The sequence below is a fragment of the Ochotona princeps genome, chromosome X (assembly GCF_030435755.1).
Source record: "Ochotona princeps isolate mOchPri1 chromosome X, mOchPri1.hap1, whole genome shotgun sequence".
Classification (NCBI taxonomy): domain Eukaryota; kingdom Metazoa; phylum Chordata; class Mammalia; order Lagomorpha; family Ochotonidae; genus Ochotona; species Ochotona princeps.
The window spans coordinates 62520236-62542381 of record NC_080865.1 but is presented as its reverse complement, the minus strand read 5'-3'; the positions used below and the strand labels follow the sequence as shown (position 1 = coordinate 62542381).

The following is a 22146-nucleotide window of genomic DNA, read 5'->3' as shown; positions in this document are numbered from 1 at the left end:
ACTGCATACCCTTAGGATATGCCATAATGAAATTATGAAGTTTCTCTCATAGGAGACTTTGAGGAAATGTATAAAAAATGTGAGATAGCACAGTAATAACAAAAAGAAAGCTTGTCTTGGAAGACGTCAGTCTTGTTTACTTTCCATATGACTTAGTGTAAGGCTCTTAACATCTTTGTGCACCGGAAATTATATTACCTATCCTAAGAACTTGAGGGGTGGTTATAAACATATAAATGAGTGGTGACTCTGTATAAATAGTATTAGCGACAAAAAAAATTCTGTAATCGATGGTAGTATAAATGTTGTCATAAGGAAATTGCACTTGACAACAGGATGGGGCCAATTTAGCTTCTTAGCTTTTTTTTCCAGTGTGTCTGTATAAATTTAAGGTTTCAATGGAAGACACAGTACATGGAACATATTTTCCAGAGAAAAAATTTCAGGAAAGTCTAATTCTACAGTGAGAGATACCAGAATTAGAACTTTATCAAATCATTAAAATAGTTATGTTTCTTTTCAGACGCACAGAATATAAGGTGAAGAATTCTGAGGGTACGTATCATAGTTCAGGGGGTTAAGCCACTACGTTGGATGCCCATGTAACACAGTGGAGTGCCTGACATCAGGTTCCACATCTGATCCAGCTTTCCGCAAATACACTTAGGAGACAGAGGATGATGTATCAACATTTGGAATCCTATCAGTCATCAGCAGACACAGATGGAGTTACATAATCCTCGTTTCAGACTGCTCCAGGCCTGGTGCTTGCAAGCAACTGCGGAATGAACCAGCAGACAGAAGATCTCTCTACCCCACCGCCTAACCCCAACCCAAACAACTTCCTGCTACAGCAGGCCCTGGGAGGTAAGGGTGCTGGCTCAAGCTATTGGGTTCTTGCCCCCCATATGGGAGACCTGGACAGGGTCCTCAGGTCCTCATTTCATCTCCAGTCAGGGACAGAGCCACTAGATGGGGTCGGTCTCTCTCTCTCTCTCTCTCTCTCTCTCTCTGCCTTTTCAATAAGTAAATGCATTTTTTTTTTTTAATGTAGAAAAGAAGAATCTTGTAGCACTTCCCTTTAAAGCTTCCACTGTCTAAACATTTCAAGTGGCCTCTAGAGGATTTAAAAGCCATGGGATGGAAGGTCTGTCTGTCAAGATTGAGGATGCTGATGATGCTGGAAAGCCTTGTCCCAGAGGCCTGAGGCTTCTACCTCAAAAAGTCAGAATTCAACAAGACACATTTTGGAACAAGCAAGACAAGAAATGTGTGCACTGTGCTTGATTGTTGAAGTGGATACATAAGGATTGTTGTATTAATCCCACTACTTTTTGATAGGTTTGAAAGTTTCCATAGTACTAAAATAAAATAAAAATAAAATAGAATAAAACAAAATAAAAAATATAAAGAAATCTATACACCTGAAATTTCTCCATATTCCTGACTTGTCTGAAAGATGGAGGGAAGAAGAAAAAAGGAGAGGGAGGGAGAGAGAATGAAAGTGAACAAATCATTCATACTGTGGTTCAATCCTTAGATGGCTACAATGGCTGGGAAGGGGCTTGGCTGAAACCAGAAGCCTCAAACTCCATTCAGATCACCCATGTGGATGGCAGGGGCCCCAAACAGATCAGAAGCAGTGCATTCAGAACTTGAACCAGCACTAGTATGGGATGCCGACATCTCAGGCAGCAGTTTGATCCCCTGTGCCACAATACCTGCTTCTTGACAAACTCTTCATCTTAACACACTGTTCTGAAACCAATACTTTCATTATCAGCTTTGCCCAGTGGCAGTATCGTAGCCAATGAGATTTATCCAAGGCGCAATTATTGCTAATTGAAAAATTTTCTCATTATTATACATATGGTGAGGATTTCCAAATCTCTGTATCCAAGTCCTCTTATTTGAGGAACAGTTTTCTGTATCACATAAAGCTAAACATATCCAAGTGGTGGTCTTTATAAGCATTATATTCAGAATTCTTTCCCCAGAAACCAAATCTATTCCTGATTATCTTGTATTCCCCTGTGGTACCACCATTCCACAAGCTGCAATTAGCTTTTTCTATCATGCAATCAGCTTTTTCTCGGTCAATTGTATTTATTAAATCCATATAAATGAGACCTAGTTGAACATCAAAGTCTCATCAGTGAGTGTTTTCTAAAATTTCTTTTGAGAATAATTTTTGCATCTCCATTGCTATCATTCCTTCTTTAAAAAAAAGGGTTCTGCCAAGTTCAGCAAAATTATGCTTCAATACTATAAACCGCTAAATACTAAAATGAAAATAAGACACGAGACAGCTGAATAGTACCCTGTAGCCACTTTAAGGTGTATAGAAGTTGGTTGTATATAAACTAAAATTGAAATGTCAATGAAATAGTCACAAGATGTGTTTAAGAACTTGCATTTTTAAAACATATTGGTTACTCAATATCATGTCAATTAATTCCATAATGTTGTAAATTGTTGTTGATGTTATATTGTAGCTTTTCATTGGATGGGATGATATTCTGCCAGCTCTACCTTCAGACTAGAGATGGTCTCCCCAAGAAACCGTTTAATTTATCTGGACAATAAGATGCTGGACTCTATGCTTGGTATATGCTTGCAAAGAAAGAATCTTGACTGAATTTGAACTGTAATACTGCAATAAAGTAGAGGAATCTGCCATGGTGGGAGGGCATGGGGAGGGGTTGGGGAAATCCCAGAGCCTATGAAACTGTGTCACATAATGCAATGTAATTAATAAAAAAAGAAAAGGTTCTTATTTGAGAGGTAAGAAGAGACACAGAGAGAGAGAGAGAGAGAGAGAGAGAGAGAGAGACACAGAAAGATGGGTGGTGGGGGTAGGGGTAAATCAAGGGGCACAATCCACTGGTTCCCAATCCAAAGGTCCACAAGGGCCTGAACAATGTCAGGCTGAAGTTGAAAATGGGAGAATCGATCAGATTCTCCCAGGTGGGTGGCAGGGATGTAGCTACTTGAGCCATCTGTTGCCCCTCCCAGGATATACATTAGCAGGAAGCCAGGATTGGAAGCAAAGCCGAAAATTAAACCCAGGTATTCTGGTATGGGATGTAGGCATTTCTTCCATTTCCCAAACACCTCTACCACTTTTCTGAAACTCTTCTCACCTAAAGACTTAACTAATTGCTGGTCCTGTGATTTCAATCAACCTTACGTAACACCTCTGGGAGAGAAACAAAATCAGTCTTAAAATACTGATATCACTACATCACCGTTTGATTCAATCAACTAAATTAAAACCATCAATTACATCTGAAGTCCCAAAAGCAACCACATGTTAGAGAATGCAACTACAAACTAATAAATATTTAGGTAAAATTCTGAATGTAAGTCAAGGAGTTTTTAGGACAGAAAACATTAAAACATGACAAAGAAATTAAAATGCTATAGCAAATAGAAAAAAAATCGTTGTCATCTTCATGATGAACTTAAGATGAAATTGCAGACCACATATACCAGCAATTCTGTCACTGGAGAACTAGAAGTGTACCTCTGTCCTTTTGGTAAACACATGAGCCCTGATGGACATAGCTGGACAAAGGCACATCCGTAACACATTCTTTCTGTAATCTGAGTTAGAAGCAATAATTTAAATCAATTCCTTAAATATGCAAATCACATTTTATGTTTAGATCCCTCACTGATAACACAAAGACGAGCTCTCAGCTACATTTTTAATATGACATACAAAGCTAAGTCTCAATTTTGCCAAAATAATCTTATTTTATTACACTCCTACAGTTCTATCTTTGCAAATTGTTAGTAGTGTCACCCTTTAATGAGAAGTTAGGTACAGGGATTCCAATTTTATTCGAGATTTTATTCATTTAGCGGGGAAAAGTTCTATTACTTCTCAGAAATAGAAAACCTATGTCTTATTTACATAACTGTAAACTGCTCATTTTCTTTTCTCCATTAACAGAATATTGTTGCCTAATAAAGGGTATGATCTTAGGAAGAAAAAAGCAACTATACACTAATGAGTAGTACCAGAGGGAAACAGCAAGGTTGGGAGACACATTTTTTTCACTTATCTTACTCACCATCTATCAACAGACTTCATTTTCTACATGAATTCTCTTCTCACAAAAAACCGTATTTTTAAATTTTCCACAATGCACACAGAATCCAGTACATGACCCCAATCATTTTAAGACCCATAGTTTCATGTTATTTGCAGTTAAAGTTTAAATATTAGACATGAAAACTAACATTTCCTCCATGAGATTTGGCACAAGTATCTGCTGAATTTTCTAATATGAATTTTGGACAGGATTTAATAATACAAATTGCTTAAGAATTTAAACATTTGCTTTGGAATCATTTGGAACTTTAAAAACAGGATCTCAAATTCATAATTTTATATACTTTTGTTTTATAGTAACTAACCTATACGGACCAAAGGATTTATACTTTCTGATATTGCTGTGTCTTATGTGAACCAAAATGGCCTTGTTTTGCTTTAGTATGCACTATCACGTGCAGCTCTAATTTTGTGAGACTTAGAATAAGCTAAAGCCTGTCTGAGACAGATCTTTGAAAACTTTCTCTTAGAATCTACTTGGTTAAATTTTTGGCTATCAGATTATCAAAAAGATTAAATCTGTCACCCCCTTACAGGTAAGGAGTGCCTTTTTTACTCCCCCATAGACTTAGTGTATTGTGTTGCCAATAGTAAGACTAGATACATATTGGTTAACATGAATAAACATGGTACCATTCAATGGTCTAATTATCAGCTAACTAGCAGAAAACAATATAAAATTTTAAGTAATAATGGACATATCCTTATAACAGTTACATGTCATGGTGATCTATGTTGCTTTTTTCAGTTGTAAGTCTGCAACTATGCTTAAATTACTACTACATGAATAGTTTAAGAATTTTGTTTAACTTATTAAGTAAATGAATAAATAATGTAAATTTTAATATTAACATATTTCATGTAATTAGGCACAGTGTGACTACCAGAACACATACACACACATACTCCTAAAGATTAAAGTTCTTGAGAGAACTTTTCACCTGAAATGTTGAAATGAATGGCCAACTTGTATAAAACAATTATTTTTATAGGCTAATACACCAAGATAGAGATTATGAGCCAAGTTCCAATTCCACCTCATTCTAAAAAATAGTGATGGCTTGATTTAAAAGACAGAGATAGGAAACACAGAGAGAGAGAAAAAGAGAGAAACAGATTTATCTTCCATTTGCTCACTTATTCTCCAAATGTCTGCAACAACCAGGGCTCATACAGGCGAAAGTCAGGTTTTTTTTTTTTTTTTTTTTTTTTTAGAGATTTTATTATTATTGGAAAGCCGGATATACAGAGAGGAGGAGAGACAGAGAGGAAGATCTTCCATCTGATGTTTCACTCCCCAAGTGAGTCGCAACGGGCCGGTACGTGCCAAACCGATGCCGGGACCAGGAACCTCTTCTAGGTCTCCCACGCGGGTGCAGTGTCCCAAAGCTTTGGGCCTTCCTCTCCTGCTTTCCCAGGCCACAAGCAGGGAGCTGGATGGGAAGTGGAGCTGCCGGGATTAGAACCGGTGCCCATATGGGATTCCGGGGCTTTCAAGGCGAGGACTTTAGCTGCTAGGCCACGACGCCAGGCCCGAAAGTCAGGATCTTGAAACATCATTTGAGTCACCCACATGGGTGGCAGGAACCTAGAACTTTGGTCATCATCTTTTACCCTGCAGGCACATTAACAGGAGACTAGATAGGAAGATAGTACGTGGAAGCCAAGATTTAACCCATGCAATGAAGTGTGCATTTTGGGCATATAGAGCAGCAGCTTAACCTGGTACACCAATGAATTCCATCCAATTACATAGTATTCATTTGACTCATTGGCTGATTCAGTAATTATATGAGTTTTAAATATACACTTACTTTCATCCTTCATAAACAAGACAAGGCATGTTTTAATTATATGACATAATTCCTAATATTTATTTTTACAGCCATAATAATGTTTTATCAGCTATTCTACAATATAGAATGGAAAAGGCATTCCATTAATAATACTGACAGACTTCCAAACAATTCTTCCTCACCTATTCTTTCATTAGATATGGGTAATTATTTGGGGATTATTAAAATAATGACTCCTTTTAATACTCCTTTGTCTTAGTTCTTAGAAAATTTACAATTTATCTCCCTCCAAAAGCATTAGTCTTTTATTGTTTTCTAAGTGCTTGTTATTTGTAAATCTTACGTTTCCAATAAGAATGTAAGTTTTTCTAGAGTGACTGTGTCATTGTTGTCGCTTAGGATAGGCTATGCTTAGACACCACTGTAAATCCTTACAACTTATCTCTGACATTACAATTAAGACTGCTGACAAAATTATGCTTATATCACCATTAGATTTCCCTTCGCAGATTGTATGCTTCTGCTCACAAAACACAATAGGAACTAGACACATTTTTGAAGTATATTAACAGGATAAATACATGGAAGTTGAGCTCATCTTCAGGGATTAAAAGGATCTTCAAGATATAAATACCCAATGGTCCATTTTTACACTCTAAAGAGGAGAGAAAATGATGGACTTAGATTATGAAGTTAACACTTTTAGTGAATATGAGAGAGCAGCCATAAAGTTTTTAATATACTAGAAAGACATGACTAGGAAAGATAATTAGAAATTCAGGCAAGGTCAATTAATCAAAGAGGTCAGTAATATCGATGTTCATAAAACATGACATATCTGCTAACTATTTAAAAGTTATAATATAAATAAGCTTCATCTGCTAATCTTTTTGATATAGAGCTAAGGTATTTTAGGTGGGTTAGGATTCTGATCGGCTATCATCAGAGCCTTGTTTGCATAGAACTGAGGCATGAAATGCATTCCCAAACATGTTTCAAGATTTATTTCTAGAACTTAAATATTCATGCCAGATTTTGATTACAGAGAGATTTTGCAGTTGCTTCCTTTCTTTTAAGTTTTTTTTTTCTACTGGCACATTTAAGCTTGTTTTTATAAAAGTGATCTTTTTTTAAATGCAGTTTTTTGGTTTACATATTTAACAAGTGTATAACTGCACTAACAAAACACACGTTATATGTAGCAGGTATGGAGAAAATAAGCATATTTGACGCACAGTAAGCAAAGCTGTACTTGAGGAGAGCTTACTATTCCAAGTATTTGGAGAGTCCTAGGCCTCAGTCAACATCTTATATTCAGTGAAGTGTAAGCACAGAATCATCAAAGATATTGACTACAAGAACATGGGTTAAGAGAACTCCTAACATACAGGTAAGAAATGGGAGAAAGCCCAAGAAGAGTTGTCTCCTTTACAAATTCCATATTGAGATAATTTTTCAATTAGTACATTCAGATGTTTCTATTATGGAATCCAATGAGATAGATATCTTTCTAAAATAAATGTCTAAGAATTAAGATACCACTGATACAGGAGTTCACCTATTCTTAGAAAATGCATTTTTCTGTCAAAAATATGTTTACTATGTTTACCAGCTGGAAGAGAACACAGCGTTTGTTCTTAAAACATAGTGGTTTACCTGGAAATAACCTGCTACATGGATAAACTCATATAAAAATTCAAGAAAATAACACACATACTAAGCATTTCTGTCTGGAAATCTTCCTTTCAAGAATGAAAGAAAATGTGGTTGTTGTCAGATTTGCACACAATTAGAGAGAAGTAGTATCATTAGAGGCCGAAGTGGTTTACTGATGGCCCTCATTGTTCTCAGTTCATAAATGAAACCGTTTTGCTCCTAATGATCATAATCCCCTCCTTAATCTTGACAGTGCTAAATTACAGTTGGATATTTAATGATCTCAATCTTTCCCTTAGTTTATAAAAGTGTAAAAAGATGAAGTAGATATTAAGTGACCTGACAATAGTTAAAGAAAGATCATATCATAGTTTTACTAATTCTCTGGTAATTGCCAACAACGACATTTGTCACCATAGTCTAGCTGGAAACCTTGAAATATTGAAATCTTATATTCTCAAAATCTAGAACTAAAATAAGGATAATAGAAATCAGTAGTGATCTTAAAAATAATCAAAGTGTGGTAAGGTTAGTAGTATGAATGGATTAGTTTGTTATCCAGAAAGATAATAGGGACTAAATTTATTTAAAACAATCTGATGTAAGTTAATTTGAATCACTCAAATTTGAGAAAAAAATAATTTAAAGAAAACACTATTAGTGAACTGTGTTGGGGGAAGCTGGAAGTGAATCTACAACTAATACGAGAAAATGTAGAAAGACATTTCAAAAATGAGGGTGTAAAAATTGAATCATGTATTTAAGAATAAAAATTCCTCAGTTAAAATATAAACATAGTAAAAAGAGGAAAATTTTACTTTGGGCTCAGCACTAAGGATAACAGAAGGACGAGGGAGAAACTAAGATCTTTCATACTTAGAGAGTAAACAAAAACTAACCATAGAAGCAACTGTACTCTTCTGGCAATTTTCTCCTGGAACACAGGAGTCACATTATACTGGCACTGTGTATTATTTTAAGCAGGTGAATGAACAAAAACCAATCATATTATTTTTGTTTTATGCTTTAAGAATTTTACCACACTTTACAGTAACTGTGGTTATAGTAACGTCATATTGTCTTTTAAAATTGTATCATATGGGTTAAAGTGAATTGGAGAAATCCAAGAGATAACTAATGTTTAATATATGTTTGTATCATTAAGAACTGACTCTAAATTTCAACCTCTAGAAGCAGCTTCATCTACTTTCATCATACACGTTCTGCCATTTAGGAGCACATGTTTTTCCATTCAATAATGTAGATTTTTCTTTTATTTTTCAAACAGTGAAATCTACAACAAAATGAATAACCAAGCCGGCATATAATTTAGATGCTTTTCAAATCCAATGTTTGCTTCAGCATAATGCAATGAGGTTGGCTACAGAAAATATAATTAACACTTCGGATACTGTTGGAATAACTTCTTCTAAATATCAATTTTTGGTACAAAGCCTAATTCAATTTTCATTTCAGCTTAGAAAACTAGCACTTCTAGATTAAAGAAAGAGATATATAATATCAATCAATTGTGTACTTCATGGAATCAGTTCATTCCAATGTAAAATATCTCATAAGCAAGCAAAAAGAGAAGAAAATCATTTTGTTAAGTTGTGAGAAAATTTTAATACTATGTGTTTAGACAAAATTTTAAGCAAAAAATTCCATTGATCAGCTTACAAATCAATCCTTTATTTAAAAAAATAGGCTACATTTCTGTTGAAGCAGATATTTTCATGTATAGCAACATTACTTCTAAGTGGATGTTTTAGCAAAAGAGATTTCGGTTAATTTATTACACTTCAACAAATGCTCTCAGAGTATTTCTATGGAGACAAACTCCAGCATCTATTCAAATAATATTTAATTGAGCTGGGTATATTATATGGTGATCTTTATATAACTGTAAGACCGAACGTACATGTACATTGTTTATATTTCTTATTTATTTGTTTATCCAAACTCAAAGTACAAGGGGCCTTCAAAAACTTTGTGGGAAATGTATGTTCTAAAAGCACTAGGTATAGGTTAAAAAATTCTGTGCATCAAAATAATCTTATTTTTACTTCTCTATTTTCATAAAATTTTTGGAAGAATAAAAATGTTTCTATAAAATTGAGCCAAACAATTTTTAGGTGGAAAACAGAATATTGTTGATTAGACTGCCTTAATTAATACAATATGTTTTTCCTTCAGCCATGCCATATGGAGAAAAACTTCAAATTATTTCACCACGGATATTCTCTAAGGGCAGTTTAGGCAGTAGCAATGGCAGTAACATTTGCAATGGATACACTTTTAGGAAAAAAATGAGACCCTATTTAAAGCTGTTTGATATTTAAATTAAGCCATTTTCTTTTTTTCTTTTCTTTCTTTAAAATAACATTAAGCTACAGATGAGCAAAGCAAATTCTCCTATGAGTCCTACAAACTTAATGTCAAAAAGAATAAACCACTTAACTACTTTTAACAGTTTCTCTTATTATATAGACTGCATGACAAAGCTTTTATATTGATAGCTATATATGAATATGTGTACATATACATATGCATATGCATATTATTACATGTTCTAATTATTACTCACCAGGAAATCAAGTAAAATGAATACTTTTCCCCTAATCTCAGTGCATTGATCATTCCACACATATAAAAAATATTTTAAATAAGTTGTAGATTAAGGAAAGAAATGTTTTATTGAAGCTGTAATCGAAGAAGCAGTGCGGTGACAGCAAATGAGTAAAGTTTGAGGCCACAAGTCACAAAGTGGAGTTTTGAAACATTGGGCAATTGACACAGCTTGTTAGTACATCCACCTCTCTGTAACCATGCCAACCATGCCATGGAGTGGCTCTCTTCCCAGCTACCATCTGCTCCCACATCACCTTCCCTGCTCTCACCCCATCTCTGTTGTACAATGTCCCCTCTGGCCCCGCCCTTCTATCTCACTCCCCTGCAACTCTGCTACAGGATGGCGGGGAACAGATGGCGGAACAGAAGTGTTTACTGGTAAACCTGCATCTTCAAGTTGTTCTCTTTGCTCTCCTCAAGACCCAAGTTAAATAATGACATTAGAGGTCATTTCACATTTCTTTCTTTTTTCCTCATTCTAAAATGTTTTAAGTACTGATGAGGTCATATGGGAAGGGTGGGGGCTGGGGGTGAGGCATGTACAAATGAAACTTTCATGCATTCAGCATAAAAATTCCATTTCTCAAGATAGGAAATATGGACATTGCAGAATCTTAGGAATCAGAACTGAACTAAACTTTATGCAGCAAACAAAGGCTAGCCAAAAAAATAACATTTTGATAGAAGGTGTGATGCTTCTAGAAATAGGAAAATGTATTATATAGCAAATGTGGCTTGGCAATAAATACAGGTGTAATTTTCTGCTCGCAGTGTTTATTCTGCAAACAATCTCAAAATATAAACCATTCCCTCCTTGACTTGTTATCATGAAAGGAAAATATCCTTGAGAATTGACTGAATCACTACTACGATTTTTGCATGCCTGTTGAAAGATCTATTTTCAGTTTTAACTTGTCCTTGCCAATCTTCTAAGTGGTCCATAATTCTCAATGATGAGTATTTTGCAGACAGTAAATCTAATCATTCTGACATCTCTAAAAGATATTCAGCTGGTAAGTAAGATGAAAAATGATGGTGCAGAAATATGAAGTCTATCTTGGGATAACAATAAAGCTACAACTATGGGTAAGTGTACCTTTATCAAGGTAGTTTCTATTTAAAGCTCTATTTCCATTTTTATATTAGTAATATTCTTGAATAAAACAGCATATAAAGTTGTATATGTATATTTACTTATTGGATTTTATTGTAATTTCTAGCTGTAAAATCCTAGGAATAAAAATGTGGCTTGGTGATTTTATTTAAAAAAATGATAACATTAGCACTTATAATACCTTTCAGATTATGGACATTATTTTGCCTCTTATTATCTGTACTTTTCAAACTCTCTAAGTATCATGGAAGAAAACCCATTTACCTTCCTTTGTTTTTTCCCAGACAACAATAAAAATTTCAGCATTGACTTCAAAGATCCAATATAATTTTCAATTTTTTAAAATAAGACCCTATCAAATGGTATAAAATACACACACTATACAGGCATATATATGTTAATTATCCACCACAAAAATCACTAAACTACTCACATTTACCACAGAATTTTACTATGGAATATCCCTTTAGAATATACTTATTTGGAAAGACTTTCTTTCCAAAGAATCTGTCCAGCACCAGGTCAAATTCTTATGTTCAACTTAGTGCACAAAGGGGGCACTAATCCATATTTGCAAAACATATTCACTGTATCTGTATTTTGAAGGGGCTTAACATATTGTATTCTGCTTTAGTAAATTTATTTTGTGAAGTATGAGTTACAGTATTCAATAGATAAGAAAACTTCTTCATGGAATATATTGGTATATATATATACACGTATATATTTGCCTGTTTTCTTGTTTTGATTTTTTTAGTTTGGTCAAAAAGCTAAAGTTAGTATTACTGAAGGAATATACATACCTTTACAAAATCTTAATAACTTAAGGTATGCACGTTTTACAGTGTTATCTTCAAGAACTAGTTCATATTTGAACATATTTTACATGAAAAGGTTGTGCTAACTCTGCAAAATAGAATTGAGGAGTTCTTTGTAGTCCTGGAGCCTGTCCCATTCTTAATTTTATGGGAAATTCTAAGTTTTTGCAAACATTGAATTAGCACTGGAATTGAAAACAAAAAAGAAATAAGTGAACAGCCATGTAGAACTGTGAGAAAATACTTGATTAGGGAAAGAACTAAATGGGGAAATATCCTTCATTCAGAGTGGAGACAAAAGAGGACTTCTCTGGAAAATTGGAAGGTAACTGGAGAGTTGGGTAACACAGAAGAAAACATGGCAAATGCTAGTGGAACAACTTTTGGCAGTGATCATGAGGGTATCAGGGTAAGCAGCCATAAGAAACTTGTTTTTTCTTCCTTACTGTTGTTTTAAGGGAGCTTCTAAAACAAGGGACTAATTAAGTAATTGTTCATCCTGATAGTGACTTAGAATATGAATCTCTTCAGTATGGTCTGAGTGAATAAGAAAAATTTGAAGTAAAATGAAAATCTCAAGTTTTTAATGTGGTCTTAGCCCTCTGTAGGAGGGTTTATAGGAGAGATTATGATCAAGGGTATATACTTGAAAGAGAGATACACAATGAGTTATCCTAGCTGCTTGTTTACTTCCCGCATGCTCCTAATAGACAGGGCTAGGCCAGGATAAAATTGGGAGCAGGTCATTCCAACCGTGAGTGTCAGAGTCCAAACTACTCCAGTCATCCATCATCTGCTACTGCCCAGGTAGGGTTAGGAATCAGGAAAGTGGAGTCAGGAGCAAAACCAGAACTTGAAGCTAGCACTTCTATTTGGGCTGTGCATCCCAACTGGCATCTTCATCATTATACCAAATGCCCGTAACAACTGATTCATTTAAGTGCAGCTCAGGAGATTCGGAGCAAATATATTCCTTCTTTCATTAGGTTTGTATACTTCTTAGCTTCAACCTGATTAATATTAGAATTAATAAACTCAGTTAATATTATTAAACTCAATTAAGTGTTAACCATATGAGACAAGTCCTGTGTTAGGTATGGCAAGAAGTGTCTGTACCACATTTCTCCTTTCTCTTTTCCTGAATATAGATGCTAAAATTGAGTCAAGGCTGCCAAACATACAGTTCAAGGCAGAAAATTAGAGTTCCTTAAGAGAATTACAAAAGTCTTGACTATTCAAAGGATGACTCCATTATCCCCAGTGAGATATTATTGAAGAGCAAGAATTTGAGATGCAGCTCAAAGGACTCACAAATTTTATCTGTAACATATAATTACTCTATTAAGGATCATACAGATGCTGCATCCTGATTCTTCCTATCTACCTGTTCTTTGCTTAACAAACACTTAATTGTTTCTTAAGAAACATGTAGCATGAGCAGCTAACAATTTTATCTATAACCTAGATTACACTCCTTTTTTAATTAAGAAACATCTTTGACATAGTCAACATCATTTTGAAATATATTTCCCACAGAAGATTCATTAATTCAGTCCTCGCAGTATCTTTATTTGTGTGACAGCATTCCTTAGTAAGAAACACTACACATAATGTCCTCAATTAACTCTATCATGCATAAATGTATGAGCCATATTTACATATGTTATGCATATCTATGCAGATGTGCCCCACATTGCCATGGGGTTACATTACAGTAAATTCATGTTACAAACCATTGTAAGTAAAAAATGCATTGGATCCACCCAACCTATGACATATGTGAGCTTAGCAGCACAGAGCACTGGCAGAGTAGAGAGTGCTCACCCTGATGGTCATGCGGCAGACTGAGAACAGCATAAGGATTATACTGCACGCTGCTAGCCCAGAGGGTTGATTGGTTCCCACTATGGCAACATTAATCAACTCAGGTAGAGGACAGTAGCAGCTGTTTAACAGTATAAACAAGCAGCCCTTCACAAGATATGTAAAATAATTTAACACAAAAGAGAGGGGTTCATATATCACCTTGCAATTTCTTACTACGCAATCCCATGAATGAAAGGGGGGGGGGGATGAAGTACCATTGGATAAATGACCAGACGCTGGAAAATATCTCCTTATCTCCTTAACCTTCATCTTTAGTGACGACACAGTTGATGAAGACCAACTGAGTCCCCATTTCTATTTCTCATAGTGATACAATTCACTTCATAAAGATACCTAGAAATAGAACTAGAAATTAACAGTGTTTGAAACAGCTTAAATCCATTTCTCTTTTAGCAGTGCACATGATTCATATCACTGTTAATAACAGTTGAATTCTTGCATGACTACAGAAGAAAAATTTCCTTGATATGGTAGTTTAATCCAAGTTAGTAAAAGGCCTCTAAAGCAATAAACCGCTGAGATTCAATGAAAGCAAACCGTTATCTAATATTCAAGAAAACTATACTAGAAGGACCAGGAGAGGAAGATCAGTAAGCTACTGCCAACGGAGACAGATTTGATGAAATCTTTAAAAATATTTCCTTTATGCATGTTATTAAAAAACAAACAAAGCACAAATGTATTCATCTAGGTTACATGCTATATACAAACTGAATGCCAGGGGATTTTTTTTCTTAAGCAAGATTATAGGAGCCTAAACCAACTCCTTTATTTCATTACTAGAATTTATGCAATTTAAGTACTTAATCATTTCTTGTCTAAACTGTTTTTTCTTATTATTATAGGAAAAAATCTAAGTAAATCAAGAAATACAACATATAATATTAGAAAAGGTATTTTAAAATTTAGGATCAATTTTTTAAGAAAGAAAATTCTAGAAAAGCCCTAAGTATGTATTATTTTTATTTATTTTTTAAAAAAAATATTTATTTTTTATTTGAAAGTCCAATATGCAGAGAGGAGGAGAGGCAGAGAGGAAGATCTTCTGTCCTATGATTCACTCCCCAAGCGGCTGCAACAGCCAAAGCCAAGCCAATCCGAAGCCAGGAGCCAGGAGCTCTTCAGGTTCTCCTACATGGGTGCAGGGTCCCAAGGCTTTGGGCCGTCCTCAACTGCTTTCCCAGGCCACAAGCAGGGAGCTGGATGGGAAACGGGGCTACCAGGATTAGAACCGGCACCCATATGGGATCTCAGCACTTGCAAGGTGAGCACCTCAGCCGCTAGGCTACCGCGCCGGGCCCGTATTACAATTTTTAACAATCTACATGCAACACAGACAAATAATTCTCATGCTTATTTTTCAGTGAAAATATGTCATATTTAAATCCTACAATTATTACAGCTTAGCAGAATGTCAACAACTAATGAGCAGCTTTTAATTACCAAGTGCTAAAGATCTGATTCTATGATTCTAAAATCAGCCACTCCTTGGTCTATGTTAGATTCATTTAGGACTCCATTTTCATGTACATGGAATTTATTTCTCTTACACTTCTTGCTACTTGGCAATCTTTCACTGATTCTCTAAGAACAAGATCTGAGTAAACTACTCAGTAAAGCTTTCCCGGACTTAAACAGGCAGATTTAGTTGCTATGCTCATTGTACTCCATAGCACTGTGAATACTGGTGTAACATAAGCTGATATGCTATACAATATTTGCTTAGGTATATGTTTACAACATTGTGGAATTCTGGATGGTAGGTAGCACACAGTATTTATCTTTGCATTCTCAAATTATCTGATATGCTGATGCTTAATAATGGTTTACTGAATTTACTCCTAAAAACAAAATCACAACTACTAACAAAATGATTCTCTAGAGTTAAAGAGTATATTCATAGCCTGCTTCAGTACATTCAGTCCTTTACTAACATTAAAATAGTTACAAGTTACTGTGAAACTGTGAACATTTTTAGAAGATACAAATCCATGTTTATTGCATCTTAGCAACTGATAAATCAGGGACAGTGGTAAAACATGACTTCGGTGGCTTTAGTAACTAACAGTAATTTGATAGGAAATGAAAGAAGTGGCTTAGCTGTATTTCCATTAACACCATCATGCTATACAGTGTGAATTTTTTAACATTTCTAAATGTATGGTTTCAGCTAAAGTTAACAGGTTGAAATATGTCTATTATTTTAACATATTTTCATCTTATATCATAGTAATTAGTGTTGTTCCGTTTCCTATTTAAAGATCATATCCAAAGAAAAAAATATATGCAGTTACTTTCTCTATAGTGAAAGTATTTTGTACACAAAACAAAGCAATGTCTTTACCAAAACTATATGTTGACTTTCACATTTAAAAAGCCATTAAGTATTACCAACAGAAACTGCATTTTCTACACATTCTAACCTTTCTTTTACAGCACACAGACAAAATCAAATTGGATAAGGGGAAAATAGGCAAACCTTTCATTCAAATACTTAATCAATAAATTCCTACTTAAAAATGTTAAAAGCCTCATATCCTCCAGTGAATGCAGGAAGTACTTTCATGTCTAAGTAGATTATTTCACTTAATTTCAATAAAACTTTCACCGAAGACAACTATAACTATTTTACAGCACAACTCTAACACATCCCAAGTACTGAACATGCCTAACATCACACATCCAGTTATTAAGGAAAGGACTGAAAGTCAGGTCTCTTGCTCTCTGTATATCTGACTTTCCACTAAAAATAAGTAAATCTAAAAAAGTATAAAATCAAGTACAATTTCAGATGTTGAACAGAATTTTTTGTTCAGAAAGCAAAATAAAAAGTGTATATTATTTTAATCTTCATTAATAATGCTTAAGAATTTAGGAATAAAATTTATCATTCCATGAAAAGGGAGGGCCCAAAGATAATATAAAATTACATTTTGAAATGGTCCTAGATTTTATTTTCTTATGTTATCAAACATGGAATTTGACTGATAATCTTTTAAGCCTAGTATTATTTTTATTGATGGTCAGTATTTTGCTGTTTTTTATTGTTAGGATTATTTTTCATACAAAAATACTGCTGTTAAGCCAGTACACAAGGGCAAGTTTTCAAAGCTGATTAGATAGCAAACTAATCACAATTTACATAGAAAGAAGCTTCAAATTCAAGATATTTTAGGTAATAGGACACAATATGCCACATGACAGAAAGTTATTTACCAAGTATTGTACTGCAGAGCAGCTCTCTAAAATATTGTGCAATGACTCAAGAGGAAAGGCAAAAGTACAGAGTTCTATAAGTTTTCTGGTGTGGAGTCAGAGGAAGTCTACATAGATGTGGAACTCATTTTCTGAGTGCAGAGTGCAGTAATGGCAGAGTAGAAGGAGAGGAAGAAGGAACGTCATATTATTTTGTAGATGATGATCCAAACTCTAAAGACTCCTTGAAACTTTTATTTAGGTGTCCTACAAATATCCATACCTTAAAGGCTTAATTCTCAGAGTGGTGCTACTGGGAGATGATGAGACATTTTGGGGTAGGGCCTAGTTGCAGGCCATTAGGGTTTCTTCTGGGGATTGTACCCTTTTAAGAGAGCTCTCATGAGAGGGTTGTTATAAAATAAAAACCTGAGTTTGCACCCAGTCTCTCTCATTGCTGATGGGAGAGATCACCACTCAATGCAACGTATGGTCCCAAAGTAGGTTACTATCTCATTCACTAGATATGAAAACAACAAACACCTAGTCATGGACATGAACCTTCAACATGTGAGCTGATTGGAATCTTTTCTCTTTGAAAAGCTGGCTGACTCAAGTTATTTCATCACAGTAACAGACGGATGACACAGCCAGCATGTCCCAGAGCTTGCCAACATCCTCCTTCCTTCTTCACAAAGTAGTTTCAAATTGGTTTATTTAAATATTTACCTCCCTTTATCCCCCTCCCATACATACCAACCTACAATTATGGCCCAGATTATATAATGGAAAATAAAGGGAGAAATGTAATTATTGTTGTTTTGTTTTGATTTGTGGAATGAATCTATTAAATAAGATGAAATAAGAACAACTACTGTAATGTCTCTTTTACTAAATATGAACAGAATCTTACCTATATTCTTGCCTTATCTTGTAGTGCTTAAAAAGTAAAAACATTGCTTTTCAAATAGAGCCTATTAGATATGTTCTGTATGTCCAAATTGGGCCAAAGGGGATTAAAACAAAATAAAATGAGCAAATATTGTATAAGTTTTTAGATTCCCTTTTTATGCTGATCTACTTTATGCATAATTTGAATCTCTCACCCCATGGGCCTATTTGAGTAAAACAATATTTTAGTTTGTCAAAGATAAAGTGCACTGTACATTGACTTCACTGTCTTGTCCATTCCTTTTGCCAACAGAGACAGAACAAAATTTTAAGATAAGAGTGCTTCATAACAAGGCCAGCTCAAAGTAGCTCCTGGCCTCATCAGAGTTTAATGAGACATTCAATCTAAGAAATAAATTAAATGACATTTTGGGATCATGCTTAATGAAGCGGGTATCTACAGAAGCTCTGGATTGCAAAAATGTTCTTATAATCTGTGGAGAATAGGGCAGGAGAATGTCATCAATCATTTGGGACAAAATGGCACTCTGTGGAATAGAAACTGTTGAACCACAGTAGCTGCTGGTCTCAATCATGGCCCGGAACTGGTTTCTTGTTATGTCAGTATCATAAAAGAGTTTTTTACGTTCTTATTTTAGTTCCATAAGTCAGTGTCTTGTCACCATCACAACCATATAAAAATACACAGTGTTTGTGAAATTCTATAATGAACACAGTTTTAAAAACGTAATATTGGAAAAGCAAAGTAATTTTTTTCTAAGTTAAGTTATCCTATCACAGAAACAAAAGTACAGTAGGTCTAAAACATTCATAGCAGTTACACTAGTTAAGAAGATACTTCTGTTAAATCATTAAAGGAACAATAAATGGTACAAGTACCAGAACACAGTTCACACACTGTATCTCTGACAAATAAACTCATTTAACATTTGATTTGAAATCAACAAATACTTCCCTTGAGACTAAATTTAAGCCACACTACCAATATTCAAGACAAATATATCAAGTCATAATTAAAATGGTATGCAAAGTTTCAAAAATTACAATCACATAAGTATACTTAAACAGAATAGGGAGACATATATATCAGATGTGTTATATGAAGAAGTCACACAAAAAAAAGAGAAAGGCATTTTACCCAACAAATAAATGGACAAAGAACATACTGAATCAATTAAAAAAATTACTGCTATAACTAGCTTAAAAAGGAAATGTATTCTCTTTCATTAGAGTAGTAGCAATTATCATTGAATATATATTGGCACAATTTTTAAAAAATGACTCATTTCTGCATTTGCCTTAACTGCATTTTTGCATTCTTTGTTGTTTATGAAATCTTTCTCAAGCTCTCTGTGGTAGTTAGAGCTACACAGACAACACAGATAAGACCACTGCTTTTTCTTTTTGTGATGAGCCCCATACAATCACTTATTCCTAACATTGTGTGTATTGGTACAATCGTCTTGGAAAATATCTTTTCTAGAAATTTCAAGGGTAGAAAGAACATTTATTTCTCTTTGTACACACAAAAAAATAACCAAATCAAGGGAAGACACATATAGTTAAAATAGAAATAGTAATTTTTAAAAGAGTAATTTTTAAGAGGTCTTTGTACTCCATAATTGGAGAAATAATTGATGAAATTTGCTACATCTGTTTTTGAATCAGTATTATGCAATAGTTACAAACAATTATGAATAAAATATGACAATAGAGAAAATATATTATTAAAAAATAACTGCAATAACGTCAATACAAAGTACAGAAATTCAGTAAACATTGCCAATAGACAAAAATTGGAAAAGAAACTCAATGGAGACACAAAGACTAATCACTGCCTTAGATTTTTGGAAGAATGTTTAAAAATGTATTTCATTGGTTTAATCTTTAAAAAGTAAATACATTAAAAATCCAAATATTGCAAAGGCTTACATAATTGTCCACATAATTCTGGCCCAACAGAATGAGCATCCTACTCAAAAGATATTTTTTAGAAGAACATTTGTTTGAGTAGTTTATTATCTCAAACAACCAGAAATTATACACATTCCTCTCTAGATATACACTATGCAGACTATTTTCACATTTAATTTATATAAAATTTTGTCAATCATTTCTTTGAGGCAAAACTAGCTAGCAGAGAGAAGTAGCCCTTATCTAATAGTCGGCTAATGCATTAAATAGATCCAAACTAGTCTCAAAAAAGACTGAGACAAATTAAGCAAATTTAATTCTATTTTGAAGTAAAATTTATGCTTATAATCTGAATTGCAAAGCTAGTTAACTCTTTAAGAGTTAATCACACTTCAAGAAAGTGAGCATATATAACCTACATGGATAAAGGGTCTCTATTCTTTTCCTGAGTTCAACTAAGTGGGTTTTTTTTTTATTGTTTTTTTATTTTTTTTTTATTTATTTTTTTTTAAAGATTTATTCATTTTATTAGCCAGATATACACAGAGGAGAGACAGAGAGGAAGATCTTCCGTCCGATGATTCACTGCCCAAGTGAGCCGCAACGGGCCGGTGCGCACCGATCTGATACCGGGAACCTGGAACCTCTTCCGGGTCTCCCACGCGGGTGCAGTGTCCCAATGCACTGGGCCGTCCTCAACTGCTTTCCCAGGCCACAAGCAGGGAGCTGGATGGGAAGTGGAGCTGCCGGGATTAGAACCGGCGCCCATATGGGATCCCGGGGCTTTCAAGGCGAGGACTCTAGCCGCTAGGCCACGCCGCCGGGCCCTAAGTGGGTTATTTTTGAAAACAGTAACCATACCTTGTTTACTAATGTATCATCATCACCTCTATGTTGTTGCTCACACAGCAAATCATGGGAAATATGGTGGAATAGATGTACATTAAGAATATTCACAGGGTAACATAAGAAATTTTCCTTTTCAATTATGATGTACTTGGCAGTGAAGTTTTTTCCTTACAATTTGCAAAAAAAAAAAAAATCAATCCACAATAGATCCAGGATTTAAACTGACAACCTAATACCATCAAAATACTAGAGGAAAACACAGAGGAAACTGTGCAAGACATTGGTAGAGGCAATGGCTTCTTGAAAAGACCCCAAAAGCAGAGGCAATAAAGAAGAAAAGCCAAGTAAACACAAAACTAGGCAATTAAGAAAAAATAGATTATATCACACTAAGAAGCTTCCACTCTGCAAAGGAATATTTCACAAAGTGAAAAGGTTAGTGAACTAATGGGAGAAAATATCTGCAAATTATACAACTCATAAAGGATTAACACCTAGGTTCTATGAAAAGCTCAGGAAGCTCAACAACAAGACAAACAATCCATTTAAAAGATGAGCAACAGACAATGACCAGGCAATTTCCAAAGGATAAAAATTTTTAAAGTCCAACAGAAACATGAAAAAATGCTCAGCAGACACATGAAAAAAAATGCTCCAGGAAACACAAATAAAAATTATAATGAGGTTTCATCTAGATAGAACTGCTATTATCCAAATATTACAAAACCATAAATGCTGAGTAGTATATAGAGGAATCAGTATTCTCATTGACTCTAGGCAGGAATGTAAACAAATACAACCTTAATGGAAGAACATATGGAAATTGTTCAAAAATCTGAAAACAGATCTACCATGTGACTCAGCCATCCCATTTAGGGAATTTACCCAAAGTAAATAAAATCAGCACATGAGAGTTATTTGTACACTCATATTTACTGCAGCTCATTTTACAATAGCTAAGATATGGAATAATCTCAAATGTCCAGCAACGAATGACTGGATAAGCAAAATGTGTACATGTACATTACAGAACTCAGCCATAAAAAGGAAATCCTCTCTTTTTCAACAAAATGGATCCAACTCAAACCATTATGCTTAGTATAATGATCTAGTCTAAAATAGACAAATACCATATATTTTCTCTGATTTCTGGTGGACAACTTAGGATACAATGACATGGTCATTTTCAGATATGATTGCAATATGATTCAGTTATGATTGTCTTGCTGACACTCCTATGAAACCAAGTCTTTC

At 34.5% G+C, this 22146-nt stretch overlaps 1 protein-coding gene and 1 non-coding gene across 6 annotated transcripts in view; one reads left to right on the top strand and one right to left on the bottom strand.

The window, feature by feature from the left end:
• The window catches only part of DIAPH2 (diaphanous related formin 2), an 859995-nt gene that overhangs the window by 353461 nt on the left and 484388 nt on the right, over nt 1-22146 (bottom strand). The window lies entirely within an intron of this gene.
• Nucleotides 1782-1929, top strand: LOC118760496 (U4 spliceosomal RNA). Its single transcript, XR_004996804.1, has one exon. It is a non-coding gene; the product is annotated as a U4 spliceosomal RNA (small nuclear RNA).